Below are 10229 nucleotides of genomic sequence, written 5' to 3'. Positions count from 1 at the left end.
AAAGAGGAGGGTAAAAGGCACAGTGAGGACGAGTTAAAGGGAGGGCTGGAGAATTCCCAAATCGAACCCCCTACCGTCCAGTTAACTAACACTGAAATGTTAGGGGAAATTAGACACCTTCCTCTGCTATTTAAATGCAAAACAAAGAGGAGAGCTAACAAGGCTGTTCACAGCATTTAAATGGATCTACAGGGACAAACCAGGATACCCAACCCTAAACCTACATGATGTGGATGTAGGAGAGACCCCTCCCATAAAACAAAATCCGTATCGCCTAGGTCCCAGGAAACTGACCCAAGTTGGGGAGGAAATTCAGTATATACTGGAAGAGAAGCTGATTGAGCCCAGTCAGAGCAGTTGGAGTTCCCCACTTGTGCCTGAGCCCAAATATGATGTCTCAACAAGGCTCTGCATTGATTACAGAAAGATTATTACAGTGACCCGAGCTGATTCCTGGCTATTTCTCCTCCTAGAAGATTGCAGAGATAGATTAGGAAACGCCATCTACATAACCAAAATAGATTTTATAAAAGGATACTGGCAGGTTCCCATAACCCCCTCGCTAAATAGATGTCGGCTATTGTCACCCCAGACGGCTTATTCCAGAGCTGGGCGATGCCTTTGGATTAGGAAATGCCCCCTCCACTTTCTAAAGGCTGATGAACCAGGTAGTGACTGGCCTGTCCAACTGTGTAGTGTACCTGGATGAAGTGTTAGTGTACAGTGACACCTGGGGAGACGACCTAGACCAGTTAGAAACCCTCTTACGAAAGTTACAGTCAGCTGACTTCGTGGTAAATCGTGCACAGAGTGAGTTTGCTAATGCTCAAGTAACCTACCGAGGGCATATTATGGATCAAAGGAGAATGTTTCCCAGGGAAGCAAAGGTAGAGGCACTGATAGATTTTCCCATGCTCACGACCAAATGGGAAATAATGCAATTTTTGGGGATGTGTGGGCTTTACTGCAGGTTGTTCCCAACTTCAGCACGATAATCACCCCACTGACAGAAGTATTCCAGAAAGAAGCAAAGGTAGTGCACTTGGGGAGATGCCGAACAGCTTTCGAGAGGCTGAAAGCCATCTTAACCAATGAACCAGTGCTGGCTGCTCCAGATATGGCCCATCGAGCCTGCTCCACCATTCAAAATTACCATGGTTGATGTTCGGATTCAATGGCACTTTCCCGCCCACTTGCCACACCACTTGATTCCATGAGAGACCAAATATCTGTCCATCCCAGCCTCGAATGTATTCAACGATGGAGCATCCACAACCCTCTGGGGTAGAGAGTTACTAAGATTCAAAACGCTTTGAAGTGAAGTAATTTCTCCTCATCTCAGTCCTAAATGAATGGGCCCTTTTCCTGAGACTGTGCCCCCGTGTTTTAGACTCCCTGACAAATGGAAATATTCTATCAGTGTCGACCCTATCCAGCCCCTTTAGAATCTTACATGTTTCAATGAGATCATCCCTCTCTTTCTTCTAAACTCCAGAGAATACAGGCCCAATTTACTCAGTCACTCATCATCGGACAACCCCTTCATCCCAAGGACCAATCTGGTGAACCTTCGCTGTACCACCTTCAATGCAAGTATATCCTTTCTGAAATGTGGAGACCCAAACTGAACACAGTGCTCCAGATGTGGTCTCACCAAAATCCTGTACAATTGTAGCAATGCTTTCTTATTCCTGTACTTCAATCCACTTGCAATAAATGTCAACATGCCATTTGCCTCCTGTTATGTGAGTGTTTCTGTTTTTCTGTGTAAAAAGTGCTTTAAGAGCTGATATTTGGATCGTGGACTGAATGAAGTGTGCACACGGACTGCAAGGCACCTGTTTCCAAGCAGCACAACAGGGAAATGACAGGAAGATGTATGACTGTCACATGACCTGATTGTGGGTTTTAGTTTCACTTTGCATTGTGAAAGAAGTGTGGGCTGGAGCAGCAACATGTAGTGAGCTGTCTGGGACCTGTTTGCAGACCAGATAAAAAGACCTACTCCCTGTAAAAGAAGACTTGCCTCTCTTGATGAAGGAAATCCTACATTTAAAGTGTAGCTGCAGTCTGCCTGGAGAGAGGAAAAGATCCGAGAAAAGAGGATTTGCTGCTCTGTTTTGCAGAGAGAAAGCCCCTGTAATTTTAAAGGTAACATATTCCTAGTGCCTCCAGTCTCTGGAAAATCTCTGCCTCAAGAGTGCTTCCTGTTGCCGTTTGTGTTTTGGGAAATCCTGAAATCTCAAGAAAGCTTTTATTGCTAGACTGCTACTTCAAAACCCAAGCAGACCTGTTGCTACACCCTTTTGATGAAAGATCTGTGCGCTGCGTGCTGCAGACAAATTGCCTTGAATGCCCACCCGTCACAGACTGTTCAACAACCTCGCCTGAAGAGACTTCGAGTGGCATCCGACAACTTGACTCTGGGACACCTAACCGACCTGGAAATATTCTACCAGTCCGTGAAACCCAATTATTTTATTATTCCTAAGAAACAGTTGTAAACCAAAAAAGCCTTTTTCCCCGGTTAACCGGTTTTTGAATGTATATGTGTGTGCATGAGGGTTAGGAAGAATAAGAAGTGTTAAAAGAAACTTTTTGCATATCGAGTTATTTCATTATTATTTAAGACAGTTTATTAATAAATAGTTAATTTTGTTGTTTAAAGAAAACTGGTTTGATGTGCTTTATTCTGGGGGACAAACAGTGTGTTTAATTTGGTAACTTTCTGGTAGGTGGGAAACTTTACTAATATGCTATGACCTGTCGAGTAGTGGGACTGAATTAACACTCCCGCCTTGTTATAACACTTCCTCATTGCTTGTTGTACCTGCATGTTAACTTTTTGCATTCCTTGTGCAAACAGACACAAGCCTCTTTGAACATCGACACTTACAGGTTTCACACCCTTTAAAAATATCAGCTTCCCTATTCATGCAACCAAAGTGCATAACTTCAACTTCCCTAGTTTATATCCATCTGTCATCTTGTTGCCCACTCACCTAACCTGTCTCTATCTCTTTTCAGCCTCTCTGTGTTCTCCCCATAGCTTACCTTTCCATCTACCATTGTATCATCAGCAAACTTAGATACATTACTCTCTGTCTCTTCATCTACTTCATTAATATTGATTGTAAATAGCTGAGGACTCAGCATTGATCCTTGCAGCACTCCACTATTCACTGCCTGACAACTTGAAAATGCCCTGTTTATGCCCACTCATTGCTTCCTGTTTGTTCACCAATCATCTGTCCATGTTAATACATTACCCCAAATCCATGAGCCTTTATCATGCCAATTAACCTTTTGTGTGTCACCTTATCAGTGTGGTGGGGAGGTGTTACGCAATGTGCTTTGTTCAATGATAAATTTCTGTAATCCACTGACTGGAGATTTGAATTTGTATATTTTTAAACACATTTTTAAAAGACAAACTGCCTTTCAGCTTATGATGATCACTAGTTTGTTCCATTGTATCCGACAGTGAGGAGAAAGACGACATGTCTGCAGGAACCCAGCAAGAACCAAGACTCGGGAAGATTAAAACAACCACCTGTTCTCTCAGCAAGCAGAGAAATACTGATAACTGTTATGTTCAAATGACTGATTAACTGTCATGTGACAAGCCCCTCCACTCCTGTGGTTTTAAACTGGTGTTTTTTTCTGCAACAGAGGAGAAGCAACTGGACTCTGACATGTGCAGACCTGAGTTGGAAATCCCCCTCTTTCTGCATTCAAACTTGATAGCTTTCAAATCCTGTATATCATTTTTTTTCCAATGGTTTTTGACTCAAACAATCAACCTTTCCCCACTCTGTAACCTATTTGTGTATTTCAACCTTCAGTGTGAGTGCGTGTGAGAGTGAAAGTTGGTGTGTTGTTTATTATTTTATTAGTTCGGTTTACTACAATAAAGTTAACCCCTTTCTTTGTTAAAGCAAGAAAACCTGTCCGATCGGCTCTTGTTATAATTGTAGCAGGAAGTAATCAAACACCTACTGAATTGGCCAGTACATCCACTTTAAGAAAGAAAGAATCTGTTTTGGTCAAACAATGAGAGGGAAAAGAGGGAAGCCCTTTGACCCCTACTCACTTGACCCGAACAGAGCGAACTCCCCAGATACAGGAGTGTGAGGCAGGGGTATCAGTGACCTCCCCAGATACAGAAGAGTGAGAGAGGTGTTAAAGGGACCTCCCCAGATACAGGAGTGTGAGAGAGGGGTTAGAGGGATCTCTCCAGATACAGGAGAGTGAAAGAAGGTTTCGAGGGATTTCTCTAGATACAGGAGTGTGAGAGAGGGATCAGATGGTCCTCCCCAACTACAGTCGTGTGAGACACAGATTCGAGGGGTTTCCTCAATACTGTGATGTGCGAGGGAGTTAAAAGGATCATCACAGATACAGGAGTGTGAGAGACGTGTTACACGGTCCTCCCCAGTTAGAGGGAATATACAGTGTAACATAATGTACATAAGCTGTTGCTGGGTAAACTTTGCATGCAGATCTTAAGCATCATCACAGGATGTGATGTCATGTGTCTGTTCCTCATGCTGTTCAGTGTTCATGTAAATAGCCTAGTAAGACGATCCCTCTAAATAAACTCCTGTTACTTTGACCCAGAGCCTACATTTCTCATTCAATACTAATAGCACAATGACAAGATAGTACACAGAGGTGTGAGGAAGGTTTTTGAGGGACCTCCCGTGAAACTGTGAGTCAGATTTGGGGAGTTGTCAGATGCAGAGTTCTGGTTTTTTTATTCTTTCTTGAGTTGTGTGCATCACTGTCTTATGTTTTCCATCTGAATTGCCATTGAGAAGGTGGTACTGACTCGCCTTCTTAAACCGCTGCAAGCCATCGGGTGCAGGTGCACCCACAGTGCTGTTCGGAAGGGATTTTCATGATTTTGACCCAGTGACAAGGAACGGTGATATATTTCCAACTCAGGATGATGTGTGGCTTGGAGGCGAATGTATAGGTGGTGATGTTCCCATGCATCTGCTGCCCTTGTCCTTCTAGGTGGTAGAGGTCACAAGATTGAAAGGTGCTGTCGAAGGAGGTGTGGTTAGTTGCTGCAGAGAATCTTGTATATGATACACACTGCTGCTGCTATGTGTTGGTGCAGGAGGGAGTGAATATTGAAGGTTGTGGATGGTGTGCCAATGAGCTGCACTCAACCAGGCAAGTGGAGAGTATTCCATCACACTCCTGACTTGTGCCTTGTAGACAGAAGACTGGATTTGGAGAATCAGGAGGGAAGTTACTTGTCACAGAATACCCAGCTTCTGACCTGCTCCTGTATCTACAGTATTTAGGTAACTCGGCCAGTTAAGCTTCTGGTCAACGGTATGCTCCAGGAGGTTGATAGTGTGGGATTCATCGATGGTAATGTCGAAAACAGAGACATTTTGTCGAAGCTTTTCGTCTTTCACGCATCAGGACAACTTGCAGGAATACCAATGTAAGGGAAAGCAACAACTTTATACTATATGAGAAGGGAGTGCTGATTGATTGGTAGGTGGACGCTGATTGATAGAGTCAAGCAAAGATGGTTACATTCTTTCTTGTTGGTGATGGTCATTGCTGGGCACTTGTGTGATGTGAATGGAACTTTCCACTTACCAGCACAATCATGGATGTTGTCCAGCTCTTGTTGCATATGGATACAGACTGCATTAGTATCTGAGGAGTTGCAAATGGTGCTGAACATCATGCAATCATCAGCAAACATCCCCATTTGATGGAGCTTCTGATGGAGGGAAGGTCATTGATGAAGCAGCCGAAGATGGTTGTGCCTAGAACACTACCCTGAGGAACTCCTGCAGTGATGTCTTGGGACTGAGATGATTGGCCTCCAACCATCATAAACATCTTCCTTTGTGCTAGGTGTGAGTCTAACTAGTAGGGAGATTTTCCCGATTCACATTGACTTCAATTTTGCTTTACCAGGCTGTGAATGGATGACACATCAGTGAAGACATCTGATGGCCCATTAATCAGCTCAGCCCAGATCGAAGGGGTGTGGAAGTCCAATGTGGGAAGGGGACACTCATGAGGTTGTACAGGATGCTCTGAGGCAGTAGAGAGGTCTGTTTGGGAGTGACTTCCAGAGTGCATTGTGCCAGTCCCAATGTCAGTCTGATGACACGAGTGTGTGCCCGGTCGAAGCAGCGCGGAATATGTGGGCTGTACTCTGTCACCCTGCTGAAACCTGTGACAGTGAAATGTTCGGTGGACCAGAACGTGGCTAACAAGTGTTTGCCAGGCACGGTAAGTTCCCCCTCAGCATTTCAGAGGCAGATGCAATGGAAACTAGTCTCCCCTGTTATTCTTGGCAGAGGATGTCAGCCAAACCTTACTCCATGGCCCCCTCTTCCATGTGGAAGGCTTTGTTAGGATTAAGCAGGATAAGTCATGTTACCTGGACAACAGAGTTTTCAGCTGTTTGACAGTTTCCGTACACTCTTCAGCCCAATCAGGTTGAACCTGGTCGCCATGGCCTTTAAGTAGTTCGTACAGTCGTTCTGCAGTTTCCGCAAATCGAGGAATAAAGGTCCATTGATACCTCACCAGCCCAAGGAAAGAACACAGAGCAGTCTTTGAGATGGGCAGGGTCAGGCACTGAATGGCTGTGTTGATCAGGGCTGATGCCAGATGATGACTCTTTCGCATTTCTTTCTCAATGGGGATAAGAGGTCGATACAGTTTGTGCCAAGAATGTTCTCAAAGACTGAGTGAAAATAACCTTAGATAGAGCGTGAAGCATTCGCCATCGGGTTTTCACTGAGGAAGTTTTACATGCATGTATTGGACAAAAATTCACAGTCCTTACGGATAATAAATTGTTAACTGATTTGCTCAGCGCACACAAAGAGCAACCAGTACTTGCAGCAGGGAGAATGCAAAGATGGGCAATGTATCTCGCAGGATTTGATTATGACATTAAATACAGCAGCTCAAAGCAAAACGCCAGTGTGGATTGCTTGTCAGTGTTGCCTGATACTACCACAGATCAGATGACAGGTGAATCAGATGTGTTTGGTTTGCCATGTTGATATGTTGCTATGCACTCGGGAAGAAATGCACAAACAAATGCACAAGGACACCATCCTTTCTAAAGTCATGAATTATATCTTAAATGGATGGTCGAACAAGCTCTCCGAAGAAGGGAATTTGAAACCTTTCACAATGGTAAGCAAGAGATCACTATTGAGCACGGAATTCTCATGTGGGGATTGGGAATTATCATTCCACCCAAGCTGCACAGTGCTGTTTGAACTGAGCTACATGACCGTCACCTGGGAGTTATGAAGATGAAAACCATCGCACCACATTATGTATGGTGGCCCCAGACTGATGACCAGATTGAACTGTGTACAAAAGCATGTGGATCATGTAAAGTCAGACAGAACAGTCCTACACAGGAATTCTTACACCATTGGATCCCTGACTTTAAACCTTGGGAACATCTCCATGCTGATTTTTGCAGGTTCATTTGAAGGTGTCACCTACATGGTACTGGTGGAAGCTTTATAAAGTGGCCTCAAGTGTTTATCATGCAGAGCTTGATATCAGAATGTACCAGTGTTATGTTACATAGTCTGTTCAGTAGATGTGGATGACCTCAGATTTTAGTGTCTGACAATGTAGTCAATTCACGTTGGAAGAATTTCAACACTTCACGCACATGAATGGTATAAAAGACAAGTTCAGTGCGCCATTCCATCCAAGCACAAATAGACAAGCAGAGAATTTTGTTCAAACATTGAAGCAGGTGATGTGAGTATCTAATCAGGACAGAGATCCAATCCAGACAAGGAAAGACACGTTCCCGTTCGTGTACAGCAACACAACTCATTCTGTCACAGGGGTATCTCCATCCACCTTGTTCATGGACAGATCACTAGACAACATGCACTCAATCATTGATGGTCGATATAAAGAGCAATTGTATAAACAGACAAGTAATCGAGATAAAAACAAGAAATGCTGGATTCACTCAGCAGGTCTGGCAGCATCTGTGGAAAGAGAAGCAGAGTTAACGTTTCGGGTCAGTGACCCTTCTTCGGAACTCGAGATAAACCTAGCAGGATTGGCAAACGGAGAGAGTTCTCAGGAGAGATGGTTCTTGTTAGAAATTACATAGGTAAGCAAAAGAGGATCCCAGGAATCAGAGTAGGCAGGGAAGGTGCACTCAATTATAGGCTTCAAGTACAAACAGGAATCTGGAAACGCTATGTAGAGCTTATCTTACCAAGGATATCGGAAATGTCAGAAATATCAGAGCTCAAACCAATAAGTGAACCTGACGTTTCACTTTCCCAGACTAATGATACACCCAGAAATAATGAGAGGTTGGATAGGTTAAGAGAGATCCTGATTATTCCTACACACACTTCCATTCCTCACAAGAGTCTAGATACTCGGCTTCTTTGGCATCCTTGTCTCGAGAGACAATGGGTAAGCGCCTAGAGGTGGTCAGTGGTTTGTGAAGCAGCACCTGGAGTGGCTATGAAGGACAATTCTAGAGTGACACTCTTCCACAGGTGCTGCAGATAAAATTGGTTGTTGGGGCTATTACACAGTTGGCTCTCTCCTTATACTTCTGTCTCTTTTCCTGCCAACTGCTAGGTCTCTTCGACTCGCCTCCCTTCAGCACTGCCTTTGTAGCTGTCCGCCAGCTTTGGCAATCACTGGCAACTGACTCCCATGACTTGTGGTCAATGTCCTGTTGTGTTTGGAGATGTCTTTAAAGCGGAGACATGGACGGCCGGTGGGTCTGATACCAGTGACGAGCTCGCTGTACAATGCGTCCTCGGGGATCCTGCCATCTTCCATGTGGCTCACAGGGCCAAGCCATCTTAAGCACCGCTGGCTCAGTAGCGCGTACATGCTGGGGATGTTGGCTGCCTCGAGGGCTTCCGTGTTGGAGATACGGTCCTACCACCTGATGCCAAGGATTCTCCGCAGACAGTGAAGATGGAATGCGTTGAGACGTCGCTCTTGGCTAACATACATTGTCCAGGCCTCGCTGCTGTAAAGCAAGGTACTGAGGACACAGGCTTGATACAGTCGGACATTTATGTTCCGTGTCATTGCGCCATTTTCCCACAACCTCTTGGCCATTCTGGACATAGCAGCAGACACCTTTCCCATGCGCTTGTTGATTTATGCATCGAGAGACAGGTTACTGGTGATGGTTGAGCCTAAGTAGGTGAACTCTTGAACCATTTCGAGAGCGTGGTCGCCGATATTGATGAATGGAGCATTTCTGATGTCCCTGTCCCATGATGTTCGTTTTTGTGAGGCTAATGATTAGGCCAAATTCGTTTCAGGCAGCCGCAATCCTGTCACTGAGTCCATGCAGACACTCTTCTGTGTGGGACGTTAATGCAGCATCGTCAGCAAAGAGGATTTCCCTGATGAGGACTTTCCGTACTTTGGTCTTTGTTGTAAGACGGGCAAGGTTGAACAACCTGCCACCTGATCTTGTGTGGAGGAAAATTCCTTCTTCTGAAGACTTGAACGTGTGAGAGAGCAGCAATGAGAAGTAGATCCCAAACAGTGTTGGTGCGAGAACACAGCCCTGCTTCACATCACTCAGGATGGGAAAGGGGTCTGATGAGGCACGGTTATGCTGAATTGTGCCTTTCATATTGCTATGGAATGAGGTGATGATACTTAGTAGCTTTGGTGGACATCCGATCTTTGCAAGTAGTCTGAAGAGACCACGTCTGCTGACGAGGTCAAAAGCTTTGGTGAGATCTATGAAGGCAACATAGAGGGGCATCTGTTGTTCGTGGCATTTCTCATGTAACTGGTGAAGGGAGAACAGCATGTCAATGGTGGATCTCTTTGCTCAAAAGCCACACTGTGCCTCAGGGTAGACATGCTCAACCAGCTTCTGGATTCTCTTCAAGAGGAGCTTGGAGGTGATAGGATGTGGGCAGCAGAGTTTTAGCGGAATTGAGGTTTGTTGATCTTGTAAATGGAATGTCGACCAGGAGGACATTGGATAAAGTGAGTCTCGAGATGACAAGAGCATGGATGAGAGATTCAACAGCACTTAGACTGCGGAGTGAATGGTGAACTTTGACATTATGGAAGTAGGTTGTCTTTTTGATGACAGAATGAGTTCCTGAAGCTCATCGTGGGATTGAAAGGGAAGCCAAGGTTGTAAACAAGGTTGTGCGGCACAGTAGCGCAGTGGTTAGCACCACAGCTCCAGC

Source organism: Heterodontus francisci, chromosome 36, assembly GCF_036365525.1.
Source record: "Heterodontus francisci isolate sHetFra1 chromosome 36, sHetFra1.hap1, whole genome shotgun sequence".
Classification (NCBI taxonomy): Eukaryota; Metazoa; Chordata; class Chondrichthyes; order Heterodontiformes; family Heterodontidae; genus Heterodontus; species Heterodontus francisci.
Note: the sequence above shows the minus strand (reverse complement) of the source record.